This window comes from Peromyscus californicus, unplaced genomic scaffold (genome assembly GCF_007827085.1).
Source record: "Peromyscus californicus insignis strain IS unplaced genomic scaffold, ASM782708v3 Scaffold_18__1_contigs__length_77618521, whole genome shotgun sequence".
NCBI lineage: Eukaryota > Metazoa > Chordata > Mammalia > Rodentia > Cricetidae > Peromyscus > Peromyscus californicus.
In genome coordinates, this window is record NW_026294480.1 from 16,631,293 (window position 1) to 16,653,118 (window position 21,826).

The 21,826-nt window shown below is 35.6% G+C and overlaps 1 protein-coding gene across 2 annotated transcripts in view; it reads right to left on the reverse strand.

The window, feature by feature from the left end:
* Window positions 1-21,826, reverse strand: part of Cdh18 (cadherin 18) — an 845,179-nt gene that overhangs the window by 615,194 nt on the left and 208,159 nt on the right. The window lies entirely within an intron of this gene.

Below are 21,826 nucleotides of genomic sequence, written 5' to 3' on the forward strand. Positions count from 1 at the left end.
TATTAATAGTGGGAGACTTTAATACCACACTCTCATCAATGGGCAGGTCTGCCAGACATAAACAAAACAGAGAAACAAGGAAACTAACAGATGTTATGACACAAATGGACTTGATATACATCTTCAGAACATTCCACCCTAACACAAAAGAATACATCTTCTTCTCAGCACCTCATGGAACCTTCTCTAAAACTGACCACATACTCAGTTATAAAGCAAATATCAATAAATACAAATAAATTGGAATAACCCCTTGTATCTTATCTAACCTCAATTGGAAAAAGTTAGAGTTCAACAACAACAGAAACTACAGAGAGCCTACAAACTCATGGAAACTGAATGATTCTCGACTGAACCACTTCTGGATCAAGGAAGAAATAAAGAAATTAAAGACATCCTAGAAATCAATGAAATCAATGAAAAGGAATCCACAACATACCTAAACTCAAGGGACACAATGAAAGCAGTGCTAAGAGGAAATTTCATAGAACTAATTGTCTACATAAAGAACTTGGAGAAATCTCACAAAAGAGATTTAACAGTACACCTGAAAGCTCTAGAACCAAAAGAAGCAAATTCACCCTGGAAGAATAGAAGTCAGGAAATAATCAAACTCAGGGCTGAAATAAATAAAATTGAAACAAAGAGAACAATACAAAGAATAAATGAAAGAAAGAGTTGGCTCTATGTGAAAATCAAAAAGATAGACAAACCCTTATCCAAGATAACCAAAAGGCATAGAGAGAATATCCAAATTAACAAAAAACCAAAAAACTCAGGATAGCTAAAATAACCCTGTATAATAAAGGAACTTCTGTAGGTATGACCATACCTGACTTCAAGCTCTACTGTTGAGCTATACTAATAAAAACAGTTTAGTATTGGCATAAAAATAGATACTTGGATCAATGGAATCGAATCAAAGACCCTGACATAAATCCACACACCTATGAATACCTGATTTTTGACAAAGAATCCAAAAATGTACAATGGAAAAAAAAAGAAAGCATCTTCAAGTAATGAATGTTGCTGGCTTAACTGGATGGAAGCATGTAGAAAAATAGAAATAGATCCATATATATTGCCCTGAACAAAACTTATCCAAGTGAATCAAAGACCTCAACATAATTCCAATTACACTGAATCTAATAGAATAAAAAGTGGGAGGCAGCCTTGAACACATTGGTACAGGAGACTACTTCCTGAATATAATACCATTAGCAGAGACACTGAGATTGACAATTAATAAATGGGGCCTCCTGAAACTGAGAAACTTCTATAAGGCAAAGGACATTGTTGATAAGACAAAAACACAGCCTATAGAATGGGAAAAGATCTCCAACCCCACATCTGACAGAAGACTGATATGCAAAATACATAAAGAACTCAAGAAACTATGCATTAAGATACCAAATAATCCCATTAAAAATGGGGTACAGATTTAAACAAAGAATTCTCAAAAGAAGGATCTCAAATGGCCGAGATACACTTAAAGAAGTATTCAATATCCTTAGCTATCAGGGAAATGCAAATCAAAATGACTCTGAGCTACTATCTTACACCTGTCAGAATGGCCAAGATCAAAAACGCTAATGACAGCCTGTGTTGGAGAAAATGTGGAGTAAGGGGAACATTCTTCCACTACTGTTGGGAGTGCAAACTTGTATAGCCACTTTGGAAATCAGTATGGGGTTTCTCAGAAAATTGGGGATCGATCTACCTCAAGACCCAGTGATACCACTCTTAGGCATTTACCCAAAGGATACTCAACAATACCACAAGGACACTTGCTTAACTATGTTCATAGGAAAATGATTCATAATCAATATTATGAATTTGAAACAACCTAGATACCCCTCAAATCAGTAATGGATAAAGAAAATATGGTATATCTACACAATGGTGTATTACCCAGATGGGGTGAGGGGGAATGACATCATGAAATTTGCAAGCAAATGGATAGAACTAGAAAAATAAATCATCCTGAATGAAGTAACCCAGACCCAAAAAGACAAACACAGTATGTACTCACTCATAAGTGAATATTAGATGTAAAGCAAAGGTTAACCAGACTACAATCCTCAGCCCCAGAGAAGCTAGGTAACAAGGAGGACCCTAAGAGTGATGCATGGCTCTCCCTGGGAAGAGGAAATAGATGAGATTTCCTGGGTAAACTGGGGGTGGGTGGGTGGAATAGAGGGAAGGGGTTGGGGGCATGGGAACATGAGGGATCAGTATGGTCAAGTTAGGGACAGGACAGAGCGGGAGAGTAATAAAAGATATATCAATAGAGGATACCATTAAGGGGTTAAGGCAAAACCTGGTGCCAGTGAAACTTCCAGAAAACCACAAGGATGACTCCAGCTAAGACTCTTAAGAAGCAATAGTGGAGAGGGTGTTTAAACTGGCCTTCTGTAAAAAGGTTGCTGACTTCCCTAATTGTAATCATAGAGCCTTCATACAGTACCTGATGGAAGCAGATACAGAGATCCACATTCAAGCACTGGGCTGAGCTCTGGGAGTCCAGTTGAAAATAGGGTGGAAGGATTATATTAACAAGAGGGTAACAAGATCATGATGGGACAACCCACAGAGACAGCTGACCTTAACTTGTGGAATCTCATGGACTCTGGACAGGCAGCTAGGGAGTCAGAATGGGACCAACCTAGCCCCTCTGCATGTTGGTGACAGTTGTGTAGCTGGGTCTTTTGTGGGGCCCCTAGCAGTGGGACCATGACCTGTCCCTGATGCATGAGCTGGGTCTTTGGAACCCATCCCCTATGGTGGGATGCCTTGTTCAGCCTTGATGCTCTGAGACTCTGTGAGTGGCCAAAGAATGATTGGTCTCTCTTGAGGTCTATGCAAATGGGGAAGCTCTGCCTGGATGACCAGGAACCTGAAGCTGGATGGACCAAACAAAACACAATTAGGGTAAAACCAAACACAATTGACAACAAAAAAAGTCAATTATGATTTCTAATGATATTATGCTATACTCATAGTTTGGTGCCTAGCCCCAAAATCATCATATAGACATGCTCCAGCTGATGGGAACTGATGCAGAGACCCACAGTCAAACATTAGGTGGAGCTCAGAGAACACTGTAGAAGAGGAGGAGGAGCCAGATGGGGTCAAGGACACCAGGAGAACACTGCATAGAATCAACTCACTGGGGCTCATACGGGCTTACAAAGACAATAAATGGCAATTGTGGAGTCTGCATGGGTCTGAGCTAGGTCCTCTGGATTTATGTTGTACTTGTTTAACTTAGGGTTTTTGGGGACTCCTTATAGTGGGGGTGTCTTTGACTGTTTTGACTGTCCTTGGGAATCCTTTCCTTCTACTGGGTTGCCTCATCCAGCCTAGATATGAAGGTTTGTGCCTAGTCTTATTGCATTTTTACACTGGTTTCTGTTGCTATCCTTAGGAGTCTTACTATTTTCCAAAGGGAAATGGAGCAGCAGTGGATGAGGGGGAAAGGGGATGTGGGGAGAACTGTGAGGAGTAGAAGAGGTCTGCAATCAGGATGTATTTAATGGGAGAAGAATAAATTTTAAGAAAGGAAGGAAAAACATTTCAAAAGTAAACCAAAAGTAGATGTCAGTTGTAGAGGATATTTTGTAGATACTGAAGAGTTTATATTAATGGAAGATCATCAAGAAGGTGAGTCACACAGACTTGTGTATGTGAATCCTATGAGTTATAGCACTACAATGAGAGACAGATACAACAGATAGTTCTTAAGTACAGAAGTTGGATAGCACATGACATACTGATCTCCTCTCCTACATAAAGATCAAAAATCACAAGAATCTGTAGTGGCTACCCACTACAGAGAACACTGTATTTACTTTTTTTGAATAGTGGAAAAATAAGATTTCCAACAGTCACATTGTTGATACAGGACTTTATATTCAATAAAGTTAAAACCACATTGAATATTAATTAGAGTACAATATTTTTAATATCATTTAAAATGACATAAGTATTAAAAAATAATCCATAGTGTTTTCTATAAATCTTTTCTTAGTTCTTGAAGATCTTTTGAAACTCCAAAATAGTTTGTACAAAGTGATTGATTTTCAGGGGAAAGATAAGGTAATTGAAATAATGAATTTTCAATTGGACACATTTTACGCTATTATTGGAAAAATACCCTGGTGTTATTTATAGATGTCACTTTTCATCCAGTTTTCTCTTCTGTTTTAAGTCTTCTGTCAAGACTGAAATGAAACTGTGAGCTTATTTAATTAGAATTCTTCATGTCATATTTTACAATCAGCATGTTTTTGACTGGTCATTCAATGAAAACTGGGCTCCCAAAAAAATAAAGTGGCTTTAAATAGAAATCATCATGATCCACAATTTGTATAACAAAATGAAATATATTATACTTATTATTGTGTAACATAATTATCTAAAATTATTCACAAATAAGTGATTTTTATAGATCGCTGTGTTCTTTTAGTTACTTCATCTTACATTTTCAGGTGGTTAGAAATAAAGACTCCAAAATCAGGTACTAGAGAAAAGACATCGTTTTCAACAAATATTGCCAATAAACTGAATGTTCATATGTAAAAGAATGAATTTACATCAACACATATTATCATTTACAAAGACTAACGTCAAATATATCAAGGAGTTTAATATACAACTTGAAATGCTGAAATTCCTAGAAAAAAATTAAGATTCTACAAGACATAGACACAGAAAAGGCCTTCTGAATAGTACACCATTTCCCCAGGAATTAAGGCCAAGAACTGACAAGTAAGATTCTATGAAATTGGAAAGCTTCTATACAGTAGTAAAGTATCATTTGACTGAAGATGAAGCCCAGGGTGGGAGAGGATCGTATACATCCGATAGAAGATTAATATCCACTTTTCATGAAGAATTACAAAATAAAATGTTAGGAAAACAAATAGCATAATTGAAAAATGGGCTATGGACCAAAAAATAGCATTCTCAAAAGAAGAAATAAAGATAGCCAATAAATATTTTAGAATGTATTTAACATCTTGAAAAAATGGGGAGTGCAAATTGCAATTACTTTCAGATATCATCTTCTGCCAGGCTGGAACGTACAATAAAGCAAATGACAACAGATGCTGGTGAGGATGTGGAGAAAGGCGAAACCAGTCACTATTGATGCAACAGTAAACTGGTTCAGCCAGTTTACTGGATTTGGAAATCCAAGTGGAGAAGTTCCAAAAGGCTAAAATTAATCTGCTGTGTGACCCAGGTGCACTACTGCTCCACATGTGACCAAGGCTACATCACACCCCATAGATAATTGCATATCTGTGTTCATTGCGGCTCTACTTACACTAGCTAAGAAATTGATACAACTTAAATGTCTTCCTACAAATGAATAGATAAAGAAAATGTGATAATATACATTGTGGGCAGCTGTATTAAAAGGAAATTTTAAGGTGATTGGATGAAACTAGACTGGATTATATTAAATGACATAGACATAACCAAGACCCAAAATAACAAATGTTGTATATTGTCTCTTAACTGTGGCTCCTAATTACAAATCTTCAGATTGACTATATAACCTAGAGTCATCAGAAAAATAAGGAAAACAAAATGGAAATTGGGATAATGAGGAATGGAAATCATAGAATACAGACTCTATGGGGAGTTAGTAAAATAGGGGAAGATTTTTAAGTGAGAAGGAGGAGGGAGAGCAATATCGATTAAGAGATAAAGATGAGGAATTAATATCTCCAAGGATGTTTGAAAACTCTTTGAGTAAATATATTGCTTCATGCTTACCTAAACTATATGTAACACAAATATATATATATATATGTATATATATGTATATATGTATTTACACAAAAAGGTATATATATGTGTGTGTATATATATATATACAGAGAGAGAGAGAGAGAAGAGGGAGAGAGAGAGAAGAGGGAGAGAGAGTTTATATAGAGAGAAGAGTTTAAATAAAGTTCTACCACTAAAGATGATAATGCTCCCAAGAGCCACAGTCAAGCCAAGGAAAAACTCCAGTACAATGTACAAGAATTCTGCTTTTGAGATTTTGTTCAGTGATATCCAAGAGACTTCCAAACTAATATAGGGTATTCTCAATTACTTTGGGTGCCTCCCACAATATGAGGTAAGTCTCTATTCTTAAAAACACCATATACTCAATACACAGACCTCAGAGATTTTGATCTGAATTCCCTCTCTGAGGACTAGCTTTCAATGTACCACAAAGTGCTGTGCAAGTTGCCAAGAGAGAAATGCAATCAAGAGTCCTACTCACCTGTGATGTCTATTGCCGTGGCTTCTTATGTCATCTTGCCACAAGCTAGAATTATCTGAAATGAGGGAACCTCAATTGAGAAAATTCCTCCATAAAATCCAGCTGTATGGCATTTTATTAATTAGTGATTAATGGGACATGGCCCAGAACTTTGTGCATGGTGCTCTCCCTGAGTTAGTGGTCCTGGATTCTAGAAGAAAGCAGGCTGAGGAAGCCATGGGAAACAAGCCAGAAAGTAACACTCCTCTATGGCCTCTTAATAAGCTCCTGTCTCCAGGATCCTACCTTGTTTGAGTTCTTTCCCTGTGTTCCTTCAATGATGGATTAAAGTGGGGAAGAATCAGCTGAAATAAACCCTTTTCTCCCAGTATACTTTTTGGTCATGGGGTTTTGTTGCTACAGTAGAAACCCTAACTAAGACACCTATGAACTACAACAACGAGCAACACAGGCAGATAGCCTGAAGGTACAGTAGTGGCACTTATGTTTGCAGTAATCGACAGCTGTCTAATTGGACTTAAGGCCCACTTAACAGGAGGAGCTTCATTACTGGTACTATAAACCTAGCCAAATAACCATGGCTGGTGAAACTAGTGATCTTAGAGCAGAACTCAGTATGGCCAATTTCTAACTGCATATTTAAAATTATATTTATATGTTTTCTTTTATAATTTACATCATTTTGAACCTCTCTCCTCCCTCCAACTTCTCTCATGCTTACTATTTTCCCTCTCAAAATCATGACATCTTTTTTATTTAATTACTATTGTTACACACAGTAGAATAATTTCTAATGCTGAGTCCCTTTAGTGACTAACCATCACTCTTTAAGATTTATTTCTGTTAATTTTCTCATGTGCAGGTGTGTGTGTGTGTGTGTGTGTGTGTGTGTGTGTGTGTGTGTGTGTGTGTGACATGTATGTGCAGGTACACTCAGAGGTGAGACACAGCTCCAGGATCCCCTATGAGCCACTAGCTGTGAGTAATGGAAACAAAAACTCAGACCTTCTTGAAGAGTAGCAGTGCCCTTAATAAACAGTTCATTTATCTGCCTCCTTAATACTTATCCTTACCACTCACAGATAAGTGTGGCTTGAACTCCTCTTTAAAAACTTTGTTTTGTAGTAGATGGAGAACATTAGTGTTACTCTTCTATTGCTGTAACAAAACACCATGACCAAGGCAACTTACAGAAAGGATGGTTTATTGGAGTTTCCATTACAGAAGGATAAGTCTAAAACCATCACAGCAGTAAAACACGGCAACAATCATTGTTCTGTGATGGCTAGAAACTCTTCTCTTGAACTAAAAGCACAGAGCAAAGAGCAAACTGGCAGTTGTGAGTTGTGTGGAAACTTCAAACCTTACCTCCTGGAAAACACTTCTCCCAGTAGGTCTACACCTCCTAAAATTACACGAATAGTGCCACCAACAGGGACCAAGTCAACGCCAGTGGAGGAATTCTCACTCAACACTCCACAGTCAACCTGGGGCCCTATATGCTCCTGGCAATATACATAATGTAAAATGCATTTAGTCTAACTTCAAAAGTTCCTCAAATCTCTTACAGTGTCATCACTGTTTAAAATTCCAAAGTTTTCTTCTGAGACTCAAGGTAATATCTTAGTTGTACCTCCCTAAAAATCTAAAAGCAAAGTACCTAGTTCCAACATAAAATAATACAGATTAAAAATTACTACTCCAAAATGCTAATGGTGGGCATAGAGAGGAGATATTGGGTAAATATTAAATCCTGTAGTTCCATGACTGATGTCAAAGGACAAGAATGGTTCTGGCCATCGAGCTTGGCTGCCTACAATATACAAGTTTCTAGAATTCTGTAAAGCACATTTTTTTTTTTATTTTACAAAAGCATATGTCCTTTATTATTATTATTATATTTTCCCTTTTAATTTATTATTTTATTTTTATCTTTAAGTTAGAATAGGGGATATTGGATCTTGTTATGGCAGTTTTGAACAAAGTCTTTTTATCCTTTCTACTTATCTCCCTCCTCCTTTCCCACTGAAACTCTTTCTGTAAATCCCCCCCCGCCCCCCCTCCCCTGCTTTAGATGTCAGGTCCCACCTGTTCTTTTGTCTCTTTCCACCTTCATCAGCTCCTCTTTTCACCCTCTCTTGATCTCTTTTCCAGGGCTAAGTTCACCCACATTTATTCTCCTGTGTATATACATACATATGTACATTACAAGCTAGGATCCACACATTATAAAGACCATGGAGGTTTTGCCCAAGTTTGGTTCAATTTGCCTAAATTACTTTTCAGATTCAATATTTTCTTTACAATTTTCATATCATAGTTTTCTTCAAAGCCAAAAAATTCCCTTTATTTTTTTCTCAACCCACTGAATCCACTAATTCCAAGTAAGGCTCCCTGTATACAAATAGATGTGACATACCATCTGCTGGAGTATGGACGGCTTATTATCAGCAATCAACCAGAGAAATTTGACTTTTCTATAGGCATGTTTGCAACTTTTCTCTAATAATATGAGTCTTTGTATTATGTGATATTAAGATATAAGCAATTACCACTCAATACTTGATCAAGATATAACTCAACATAGAGCAATTGCACTATTACGTAGAGTGTAATTGATGAGGATTGTTATAACTTTTTTCATTTAGTGTTCTTATGTGTCAGTTTTACTAGATTTACAAAGTTGCTTTGATATTCAGATTAGAGGGAGCTAATATTGCTTAGGATAAAGAGAGTTTATACTAGCACGGCAAATTAAATGATGAGGGAAAATGAATTTAGTTCAACTCAGTATGAACTGGTGCAAAATACTAGAGCTCATGTACCTAACAAAGTATATCACTAATTGGTACTACTTCTACTACTACTACTACTACTACTACTACTACTACTACTACTACTACTACTACTACATGGATGCAGTGAAGAAATAATGTTTTCCCTGAGGAATCCATATGTCAGGTTTACAGTGACATCTAGGTATCTAGGTGACATTTCTCAAATTAAATATTGATGAATCATTTAAGTTAAAAATCACAGCGGGAACAAATCATATATTTTTGTATCTATGATAAATATATTATTAGGTTTTTTTTTTCTTTGTCTTTTAAGATGCCAGGTTTTGACTTTGATCCTGTCAATGACAGACACACCCAACTGTTGAAATAACAGGAATTACACTGTTACACTGGAGCCTTCCATTGAACATGGAATAAATGAAGACCCTGCGGAGTTGGTTGTTTTAAGTTGTCTGGTGTCTCTTAAAGAGATATTTTTAAGCTCTCATGCACAGCAGTTATCTATGTGATCTTAATTGTTACCAGGATCTTTGCTGATAAAAGCAAGTCAAAGAAAGGTCATCACAGCAGGGCCTAATCCAGATCACTAATGCCTTTAGAAGAAGAAAGAGGTAACCCATTATTGTGGTGGAGGTTTTCAGAGGCATGACTCATGAAATAAATCAGCAGAAAGTGTTAGTGAAATAGGTGTTAGCAGGAGAACATAACTTCATAGGTTCTATTCTGGAGCATTTAGAAAAAAAAATGGCCCTACTAACATCTTGAAATTAATATTTTAATTTCAAGAAATAGATAAACCATCGAATTTCCACAAACTAATGAGTGAATATACAGAATGTTCATTCTCCTGACTGGCTTAAGTATTTCAAGAATGTGCATATATTAAAAGTTTTCAATTTAGAAAGTATAAATAGGCACAATTTATGATATACTTAATGTAGTTCAAAACGGCTGTAAAAGGACAAGAAATGATTGCTTTTTACAGGTTATAAAGAGAGAAGAAAAGAGAATTGAGTAATTATAAAATCCAAAATGAACTTCAGGCACTTATTAAAAAAAACATTTTTTTAGATACTCCTTGTATTAAGACAACATCTGCATACTTTAACATTTCATTGAAACCCCCCAAGTATTAATGGTCCCTTATAATGCGATGTCTGAAAGAATGGCATGAAATACAAGATTCCCAGAATTTTTCATGATAAATCATTACTTCTTTTTTGCTTGTTATCTCTTCACCTAAAACTATTCCAAGGAACATAGCTTTGGGGGCATTTATGTACACGTATATAATAGTATATATAATATGAATATCTTATGCATAATATGCAAGTATTATATAGTATACAAATATGTATTTTAAAGCTAGGTTATGAATTAGTAGCAGACAATGCAGTGTTTAAAGAAAAACATTTTTTTTTTTTTTTGGTTTTTCGAGACAGGGTTTCTTTGTGTGGCTTTGCACCTTTCCTGGAACTCACTTGGTAGCCCAGGCTGGCCTCGAACTCACAGAGATTCGCCTGTCTCTGCCTCCCGAGTGCTGGGATTAAAGGCGTGTGCCACTACCACCCGGCGAAAAACATTTTTAAATGTAAGTTTCCCCAAGGTTTTTGAAATCATCTTCTAAGTAAATAATATAGTTTGTAATTGAAATAATGTAATAAAATTATTCAAAGTTTTGCCGGGCGGTGGTGGCGCACGCCTTTAATCCCAGCACTCGGGAGGCAGAGCCAGGCGGATCTCTGTGAGTTCGAGGCCAGCCTGGGCTATCAAGTGAGTCCCAGGAAAGGCGCAAAGCTACACAGAGAAACCCTGTCTCGAAAAACCAAAAAAAAAAAAAAAAAAAAAAAATTATTCAAAGTTTTGAAGCTTTTTCTGTCATTTTATTTACTTTCCTTATGTTAGTTACATCTACTAGAAGTCAAGAAGATTATAATATCATTTCATGACATAGATTTTCTATCAGGAATTCAACATCTATCATGATCCTCCTAGGAATGAATTTATTTATTTATTTATTTGTTTGTTTGTTTGTTTTTGTTTTTATTTTTCGAGACAGGGTTTCTCTGTGTAGCTTTGCACCTTTTCTGGATCTCGCTCTGTAGACCAGGCTGGCCTTGAACTAACAGAGATCCTCCTGCCTCTGCCTCCCAAGTTCTGGGATTAAAGGCGTGTGCCACCACCATACACTGAAATTGGAAAAATTGACATTTCTTATGCATTGTTCATTTGTGAGTTATCTCAGTTTCTACCTAAAAATAATCTGCCTTTGAAGAAATAATTTGTATTATTTCCTTCCAAATGCCACCTGGTGTACAGATTAGTCCCATTTGCAAATGTTTTTCCATGACCCAGGATATATAGAAAGAGAGCTTTCCTTTTGAACTAACATATATCATATTTATGACTCCAGTTATCAGATAATTGTTATGGGACCATCACAGCTAATGTAAAACTTAGTATTCAAGTTAATCTTTGAACCAGTGTACTTAGGATCTGTACAGTCATAATGCAGTTAGTTTTCATGGACAACATGAAGTTATGATCTTTCTTGTAATTCAGTTTTCTGTTTTGCTTGAAAAGTCTCATAAACATAAAGAAAAATGAATTTTGGTGCAGTGGTTCGAATGAGCTGTCTCTCATAATCTTGGGCATTGAACACTTGGTCTCAAATTGGTGATTCTGTTTATGGAGGCGAGGAAGCACAGCATTGTTGGAGGGTATACACACCTGAAGGAGGCTTTATGGATTAAATGGTTTTTGCCCTCCACTGTTCTCTTTCACTAATTTATGTTTGTGTTTCAAGATGTGAGCCCTTGGTACTCAGCTTCCAGTTTCACTTGCTGCTAAGATTTAACCAAAATGACGGAGATGGATTCTTGTTCCTCTGGAATCGTAAGTCCCAAATAGCTTTCCTTATATAGGTTGCCTTCCTATGATATCATATAACAGATATAAAAGGTATTTACTATAATTGGTGTCTTTTACTTTGTGTTTGAGAATTAAACCACAGTGGCAATTAAGTTTCCTGGCAAAATACTTGTACATTTTGTTCAACCACATAAAGTTTTTTTGTAGCCAATATCCTTCAAAGGATGTCTTTTTTGTTCATTTGGGTAGCTAGGGTAGCTAGTGTAATAACGGATTAACTGAAGAAGGCATACATCTTCCATCAAATTTCACTCTATTGGTTTGAAAAAAATTATCAAAGATCTTATAATATAAGTTTGGTTATAAGAAGCATATCTAATATTTGGTCTGAACATTGCAAATCACTCAATACATTCAGGGGCAACAAATGTTTACCGTTTTTGTTGGTGGTGGTATTTATTTGTTTGCTTGAGAATGCTTTGAGTCAAAAAGTTGGAAGTAATGAGGAGGGTTTATATGAGCGAGAATTGTTGAGACCAAGGTTGGATAAAGCACAGGGACAAATAGCCAAACGAATGGAAACACATGAACTATGAACCAATGGCTGAGGGGTCACCAACTGGATCTGGCCCTCTGAATGGGTGAGACAGTTGATTAGCTTGATCTGTTTGGGAGGCATCCAGGCAGTGGGACCGGGTCCTGTGCTCATTGCATGAGTTGGTTGTTTGCTATGCAGGGACGCTTGGCTCGGCCTGGGAGGAGGGGACTGGACCTGCCTGGACTGAGTCTACTAGGTTGATCTCAGCCCACAGGGAAGGCTTTGCCCTGGAGGAGGTGGGAATGGGAAGTGGGCTGGGGGGAAGGTGAGGGGGGCTGGAGTGGGAAGAACAAGGGAATCTGTGGCTGATATGTAGAACTGAATTGTATTGCAAAACAAAAATAAAAAAATTAAATAAAAAAAAGTGAAAAAAAAAAAAAAAAAAGAACTTGCAGCTGCTGCCGTTCTTTCACTGGGTCTGCAAAATACTGGCCCTGACAGCAATTAGTCAAGGGTGAGTGAAGAGGGTTCACAGTGTACTACCCTTTAAGATTGAACTGGAAATTACTGATAAATTGTTTATTAAGGGAGTCTCTATCTTCTGTTACGTGCCCACTAATGAGCTTCCCAGGATCCAAAGAATAGTTCTAAACCCATAATTACACACATAGTCCTGGGTAAACTCACAAATATGAAAATTGGACTTGTAGGAAAGAGGGTTAGTAAAACTTCTGGGAGAGAGAAGAAAGAAATGTAAATGAGTGTCATCAGGATATACTATATTTAATTAATACACTTTTTGAATTAAAAAAAGTAAAACTAAGAAACTAATTTATTAATGAAAGCATAACAATTCAGAATTTAATTCAATGTGATTTGTTATTGATAGCTAGTTTTTAATGAGATATACATTTAGCTACTTTCTACGACATCTAAATTACAATACCCATTCTCATCATTTTGGTTATGAACCTTGACCTTTAGTGGCTCAGCCCTCTCTTCTGCCCAATGACAATTCTTAAAATTTTGCTAAATAAAAGTATTTATTTATATTGTGATTAAAAAGTACAAAGGTAGCAATATGTAGAATTACCACAGTGCATATTTTAATTAAAGAGATATGTATGATTAACATAGAAATAATCAATCCATAAAATATAATCTTTATTGTTTATTTATATTTTCTGTTTACTTGGTGATTTTAAAATGAAAATACAATGTCCCAAGACATCGTCTGAGTTAGTCCTTCCTTAGCGAGCCCTGTGTTAATTTTTCTCATCAATGGCATCTCTTCCAGAGACTGGAACCTCCCGAGATCTAAAGAATGAGGAGACTCAGCAGAAAGCCTGAGCAGGAATTCTTTATTTACCATCTTCATCCCTAGTGACCAAGTCTGTGATCCAGCTCACTGAAGCTTTTAAGAGGGGATTGTGTATTCCCTGAGCAGCTAGTGCAGAAGCTGGGCGATGAAAACAGTGATTGAATAGAATAAAGACTATTCACATGCATCGTAATCAGAAAGTTTCAGCCAATTTTAGTCCTTTATAGTTTCTTCAATCTATGAAATATGTGATTTCAGTTCATGTATTACTTCATGTGAATTGGTTCTGCTTTTCTAGAATTAAATGAACAAAAAACTAAACAAAACAGCCAAAAAAAAAAAAAAAAACATTATATTCAAGCCAGAACCTCATTTCTACATCAACTCAGTTTACTTTTTGAAAAATTTTCTTAGCTCTTTAGAGATAAATCCTGAGGATGATCAATAACTGCTTGAGGTAAAGAAGTAAATTAGAGGTGTAAATTTTTGTTTTTCTAAAATTTACTAACTTTACTATAGTGTAGTTTTTAAAACAAAGCAAGCATGTATCATTTGTCATGCCCAGATCATAAATGATAAATAACTGATTTTATAGAACACACAAATCATGATCACAATCATGAACATAAACCATGTCCATTAAAAAGGTAAACAGAAAAATCTGAGAATGATGTAACATGCCACATATTGCAAGTTCTAATATTTCATTTCTTCTGGTTTTATAGTAAGATACAAGCCTAAACATTTTCTGCATCTTTTAGAATCCTACATTTTTCCTGATTAAGAATTATATAATAATCAAATGATATGGAAACATGAAAACCTTGCTGCCTTATATTTACACAAACAAATACAATGTTTAGGGCATCTATTTTCAACTCACAGAGTGTAGCAGAAAGACAGATAGACAGGTAAGCATGTACCCACCCGCAGACACACAGCCAGACACAAAGACACATACATAAACATACACATGATGTGCTAATAAAAGGAATGAAAACCATCCCATAATCCATATATCATTTGGAAATATCAGCTGATTTGAGAGTTTGAATTTTCCTTACCATTGTAGACCAACAGGCACTCACGTGAAACAAATCACTGTGTGACTTCTCTGTATGCCATTAAAATGCAATAAAATATTTCCTGCAGTCTCATGCCATTGAAGAAAAGGAAAAAAGATTGCATTGATGTAACTGACCTGAACACCATTTGTTTTCTGGAACATATCCATATGCAAGCAGCCAGAGCTTTCGCTGCAGTTTGTATGTTTGATATACAAGGCGTTGCATAAGCAAAAAAGCATTTCACAAGGTCAGAAATGAAATGCATCTGAGCCCGCTGTTAGCATTCAGCAGAATTTACTGCAGATATTCTGGGATCATATTTTTTTATTCTGTCACTGTGGATAAGATGACAGGCAACCTACATAGAAAGTGAAGGCATAGATTCTTTTTCTGAAGGAATAGACTTTGCAATATAAAAAGAATGGAGTTGCCATCCATAGTCAGGATCTCGCTGAGACACTTCCTCTCAGACAGCTGAAATATTTGACTGCAATAGAAAACATTTATGAGGATTTGAGTGTGTCTCTGAGAATAAACGTGCCTGTTAAAAACCTGGGAAAGCACGCTGATTTGTAATCAAACTCCTTCACTGAATATGAGTATTTCTTTTTTATCTATAGCTTAACAAATGTGACTACCAATACAAAATACATGAGATATGAATCTTGATTTTTTTTATGCTTCTGCTGATCAGAGCATTTGTAGCTTAGGCTACACCTAGCATCCCTCAGTTCTAATTTCACAGGACTCGAATAGGTATATCATGTCATCTTGATATCAAGAAGGAGACACGTAAATAAAAGTTATACAGACTGTAGTAAGAAGGAAAAAAATCTACTAAATTTTATTTTAAGAAATCATTTCTTTCTATAACAATCTAAAATTGTCATTCTACTTGGAAGTTTTAATAAATGATGCATAAATCACAGAATTATTTACATTAACCAAGTATGCTTTCGTTATGTGTTTCCGTGTGCATACACTGTGTCATCAAGTCCAACATATTATCTCCACAAATAGTTGTAACTACTTTATGGAAAATATGTACTCTATTTCTTTTAAATATAGCATAGGCTCACATGCTGTTCATGATGCTGCCCAATAGCACACTAAAACTTCATGCTTTTATCGACACTCAGCTTGACACTCACTTGTCAGCTTTCTCTAGCCCCTTTGTCTCAATTGCTTTCTCCAATTTCTAATGAAAATCATTCCACTTCAGTTTTCATAGAGTCAATTTCTTAAAAGTTCCACACCTGAGAGTATGCATCATCTGTCATTTAATGTCTGACACATATCACATAGCATTGTGGTCTCTCTATCAATCCACATTGTCTGAAAAATTCATTCTTTTTCAGGCATATGTAATATTTTGTTCTTTATGCAAATCACATTTTCTTTATTCTTTCATGACAGATGGACTCAGATTATTTCATTTTTTCTTGTCTATTGTGAATGATAATGCAGAGATCACTGTGGTGTAGTTGTACATTTTATATACCTTACAATTTTTCTTTACTGGGTTATACCTGCAGAAATAAAATTGATTGATTGTGGGATAGATCTGTTTTCAAATTTTAAGGAACTTGTATACTATTTTCCTTAATAGCTGAACTAATCATCAATCCAACAATAGTGCCATAGATTTCCTAACACTTATTATATTCATTTTCCTCATTGCATCTTAACGATGCCACATGCAGATTAGTGATTATTAGTATCATTTAATAAACCAGTCAGTCATTTCCATGTACTCTGTTGATAAGTATCTATTTACTCATGTTTTCCATTTTCAATAAGACTAGTTGCCTTGTTTGCTAAGTTAGAGAGTTCTCTGTACAGTATAAATTATAATCTCAGGTATTGTGAGTTTCATTCATAGAAATTTGAAAAAAAAACATATACAAAGGCATTCACACATGCTGCTCAATATATATATATATATATATATATATATATATATATATATATATATATATATCAGCACAGAACTATGTATACATTGGATACTGATTTCTACTCAGAAACAAATAGTGTTGATTCATTTCAGCAGATTCAGATTATGTGTAATTTAATTTACCTATCTACTACTCTTCCTCTTTGACCAGATGAGTTATCACAGTATCCAGAGGTTAAGAATTTTCATCTATGAAAAATCACATGGGTAAGTATCAGGGTTAACAGATCCTAATGGCTGGTAAGTGAGCAAGATCCATATTTGTGAATTATGTTGACAGACATTCCACAGTCAGACTAAGTAGGCAAAGGAAAATAACTACTTCTGAGATACATACTAAAGAAAAGTCACTCACACTTCTATATCTACATTTTATGATTCTCAAATTCTTTTTTTTTTTTTTTTCGGTTTTTAGATACAGGGTCTCTCTGTGTAGTTTTGGTGCCTGTCCTGGATCTCACTCTGTAGACCAGGCTGGCCTCAAACTCACAGAGATCCACCTGGCTCTGTCTCCTGAGTGATGGCATTAAAAGTGTGCGCCACCATTGCTGGTCTCTCAAATACTCTTAGCTCACTTATTGTTTTTTTTTTTTTTAATTAGACATATTTCTTTAATGTTGACAATATTTCTAGTCATATAGTAGAAATATTTTCATTTTCTTCTCATGATTCTTGAATCCTCTCAGTTTTTCTCAAATTTTTATCTAATAGTTGATGTCAGATCAAGGCTCCAGATGAAGAAATTTACCTATTTTTGGTAAACTTTATTCCAGATGAAATATAGAATTAATTTTATATTTGTTCATATATTACTCAATGTCTTATCAACTCATTTAAAATTTAATACACTTTTTATTTCTACTTTACAAATAGTTAATTTTATACTGGTGATTTTATTTAATTAGGACATTAGAAGCTACCACACAAAGGCATACAATTAGTAACAAATCACAGTCAAAGCAGGAATCAAAGAAGTTTAGGCAAAAAATTCTATTAGTCACAGTTACACGTGGCATCTTCAGTGGCCTATGAAACATTGATTTTTTCTAAACATGCAAAGTCCCTGATCTGAGGTACTGTCAATTAGAAAGTCAGATGCACTTAGCAGCAGCAACAAGAAGACTTCCCAAGGACAGGAACAAAATAAAACAAATGTTATCCCCATGGATCTCATGTTTCACACTTTTGAAATAAGCCTAAAATCCCTAACTCATTAAATCTATTTTTACTGAAATTAAATGAGATTACAGAAGAACATAGATTTGAAATCTAATTTAAATTTTTCATATTTAAAGATGTAGCACTGGTATCGTGGCAGCAAGACACAGTAGAGATTAACCTATATATTAAATGTATAGATTCTGTGTAGTCTGTCCTAATAGTTAGAAGAGGCATTGGAGGGTGATGAGATTGCTCAGTGTGTAAGTATCTTTGGCAGGCAAGCAAAAGGACCTGAAAATAATTCACTAGGACCCACGTCAAAGTCAGGTGTGGGTGCCCATGATACCAACCTAGCTTTTGGTACACTGAAGGAGCATGTCACAAGGAAATACGGCAGAGAGTGATAGAGTAGAACATTCAGCATCTTCCTCCAGTCACCATGGTACACAATTGCATTCACCACCCTCAAAAAAACAAACACACAGATAATCAAACAAACAACCCACAAAGACAGAGCAACAGAGCTCACGTTGCAATGAATTGACAAAAATAGGCGAAAAGAGGTCTGTACAAAGGATATGAAGATACTTGTTTCTGCTTTCATAGTCTGATTACCAGTTCTTTTTTAAAATTATTACTCTACCCATAAGAATTTTGCAATACATAAATATATTCTCAAAATTGGGAGATTATAATTATAATACACTGCTGGGGATGTCTTTCTGTATGTTGTGAATGTGTTGCGCTGATTGATTGATAACTAAATGCTGATTGGCTGGTAGCCAGGCAGGAAGTATCCTGCCTTAGCCTCTCGAGTAGTAGATCCCAGGTGTGTGCTACCACACCCAGCTCTAAGGCAGCTAGAGCTGATGAAAACTAGGAAAATGTGCTGTCCTGTAGAAACAACTTGAGCAGCTTTCACATTTGGTATTCATCACTCTAGAATGGGTCTTTCAGATACTTAAGGATGGGGTGCAGACCTTCAGGTTTAGTGCACATCCATATAAATAGAGCAATGAAAATCTGGACAGGCAGAGAAGAGAATTCTGGGAAGTGGAAGGCTGAGCCAGGAGACGCTGCCAGTTGCTACCACCATGAGAAGCAAGATGTGAAGACAGAACTGGGGAAAGGTACCAAGCCACATTGCTAAACATAAATAAAAATTATGGGTTAATTTCAGTGTAAGATCTAGCTAGCAAAAAGCCTGAGCCGTTAGGCCAAACAGTTTTAATTAATGTTAACGTCTGTGTGTTTATTTGGGTCTGAGCGGCTGCAAGCCAGGTGGGATCAGGAAAACTTTAAATTTATCACATTAAACAATGGGTTTCAGAATGACATTTTCATCATGTGTATCACTGTTCTGCACTCCTATCACTACCTACTCATTCAGTCAGTTTCCTTCCTCCGACCTGTCATGTGTATGACACAAACTCATATATAGCACAACCAAAGTGTTCATGTCTTTATGTCTCAGATTTTTATTTTGTGAAGCATTAAGTTCATGTGCTTTAAAATAGCACTCAGACATAAAGAAATTGTAACAAAAATAATTATATATAAACAAAGAGGACAATTCAGATATAAAGTAATCTATAGATACAATAGGAACCTGATAATCAAGAGGAACCACAGACAAATTCTATAATAATAAAATTATACAATGTGTTTTTGTGTGTAGGTGTACTCTTTAAGTCTATATAGTCTATATATCAGATATGACATATGGTATTTGTTTTTCCAAGTCTAGATTACTTTACTGAATATGGTTATATCCATTTTTTATCATTTTTTAAAAGCAACATATTTATTCTCTTATGTTGATGGATAAATCTGTATGGCATATATATTTTCTTTATCTATTGATCTTTTAAGGGACATCTAGGCATTTCTGCTGGAGTCTTTTCTAAATGCAAAGAAAATAAACTCCCTTATCCTGGTACTATGTTCTATTCCTGAGGCAAGTTCCAAAATGATAAGGCTGGGAGTGTGGTATTGGTTCAGAACAGTGCTGCATGCCTTGACATTTCATGAGTTTGTACTTTTTTTTTTGTTTGTTTGTTTTTGTTTTTTTGAGACAGGGTTTCTCTACGTAGCTTTGAGCCTTTCCCGGAACTCACTCTGGCCTCAAATTCACAGAGATCCACCTGACTCTGTCTTCCTAGTGCGGGGATTAAAGGCGTGTGCTACCACAGCCCGGCATGAGTTTGTACTTGATTCTAAGGTTGTTTGAGAAACACTGGAAAATTTTAAAGCATAGTGGAGATGTAGTAAGATTATAATATTGTTATAGGAAGGTGGAAGGGATTAAAGCAACAAGATTGGGCACAAAGGATCCAATAATGAAGATATTATAATGACAAAGAGAAAAGTCACCTAAAATGACAATGTTGGCAAGGATAAACGAAGTGCAGCTTTCATAAATACATATTTATTTTATAAGAAATCTATTGAATGTAAGAGAAGTTATATTCATGAACTAGACACATTCCTACATGAGCATGTTCACTTTAAAGTTAATTGGGAAACAATGAATTAATAAAACAGTAATTTCTGGATTAGAGATATCAATTTGAAAGCTATTCACTCATAGTTGCTATCTGATGGGTCCCCTGGCAAGGGAACGTTCTCAAAGAGATCAGTTGACAGAAAGTAGGGATAAAAGTTTCAGACGAGAAAGGAAATCAAGACTGCTACAATGTGTGAGCGGATGAAGGGCATCTCATCTGGAGGGTAGGGATGGAGAGCCAAGCACGGGGAGGGTATACACGGCTTAGAAAATGTAAGAACCAAAATCAAACTGAATGGGGTAACACAACTGCCCCTCAGGATTAAGAGAAAATTATAGCATCAAATCAGCAAATATAGAAAAATATATTTCAAAGAGTGTGAAATAAAAATAACCTGCGCAGCTGTATAGAAAAGCACAATCTAGACAGAGCTGGGTAAACAAGAAGCATGGGATTTGCTTCATTTTATTGTTTCTTGTGAGGAATCATGTTTAGAAGAATGGGACACTTGAAAATGCAGTTTGTCGATATCAAAAAGGAGCTAAGAGAGTAATGCTTAGTTTATAGAAAGAAGAAATAATTAAGAATAAACCAACACAACTTCCAGCTCTGATTTTCCTTCATTGGTCCCCAGTGCAAAGCAGTCCAAGCCAATTTAACCTGGCTCCATTGATCCTGAATTGTCTTTGTTTTATTTATTTTTCAATGGGGAAAATTCTTGAATTTACAATATCTCCCCTGGCCCTACTGATTTTTTTTCCAGCCTTAGTGCTTATTTTGATTTACCTCAGTGGTTAGGCCTCACACTCCAGCTCTTTACTTCTAAACTCCCCTTAATTCAGATATTTTCTACAAACTTCAAATGGCCTCCACATTACATAAGAGTTTGCATGTGACAAATTCATGTAAATGACTATCCTTCAAAACATGGAGGCATTTACTTTCATCTTAGTTAATTACAAATGAATGAGATTATTTATTATTATTATTATTATTATTATTATTATTATTATTATTATTCCTGATTTTCATTTCAATCAGATATGAGGATAGAAAATAAGATTGAATGAGGATAACCTGAGAAACAAAAAATCTCATCTGGAATTTTAATTTCTGATACTGAGAAATAATACTCTTTTGCTTTGAACAAAATTGATTTTAAGGAGAAAAGATTGCTAAAAACAAAAAAAGAAATAAAACAAACAAAATGCCTCTGGTTAAAACCAGAATGATTGCCCAGTGTCCAGATTGCCTGCTAAACTTGTGGCAGACTTATCTTCACTATGACCTGTCTTTATTTTTGAGTGTTTTCATATTATGATG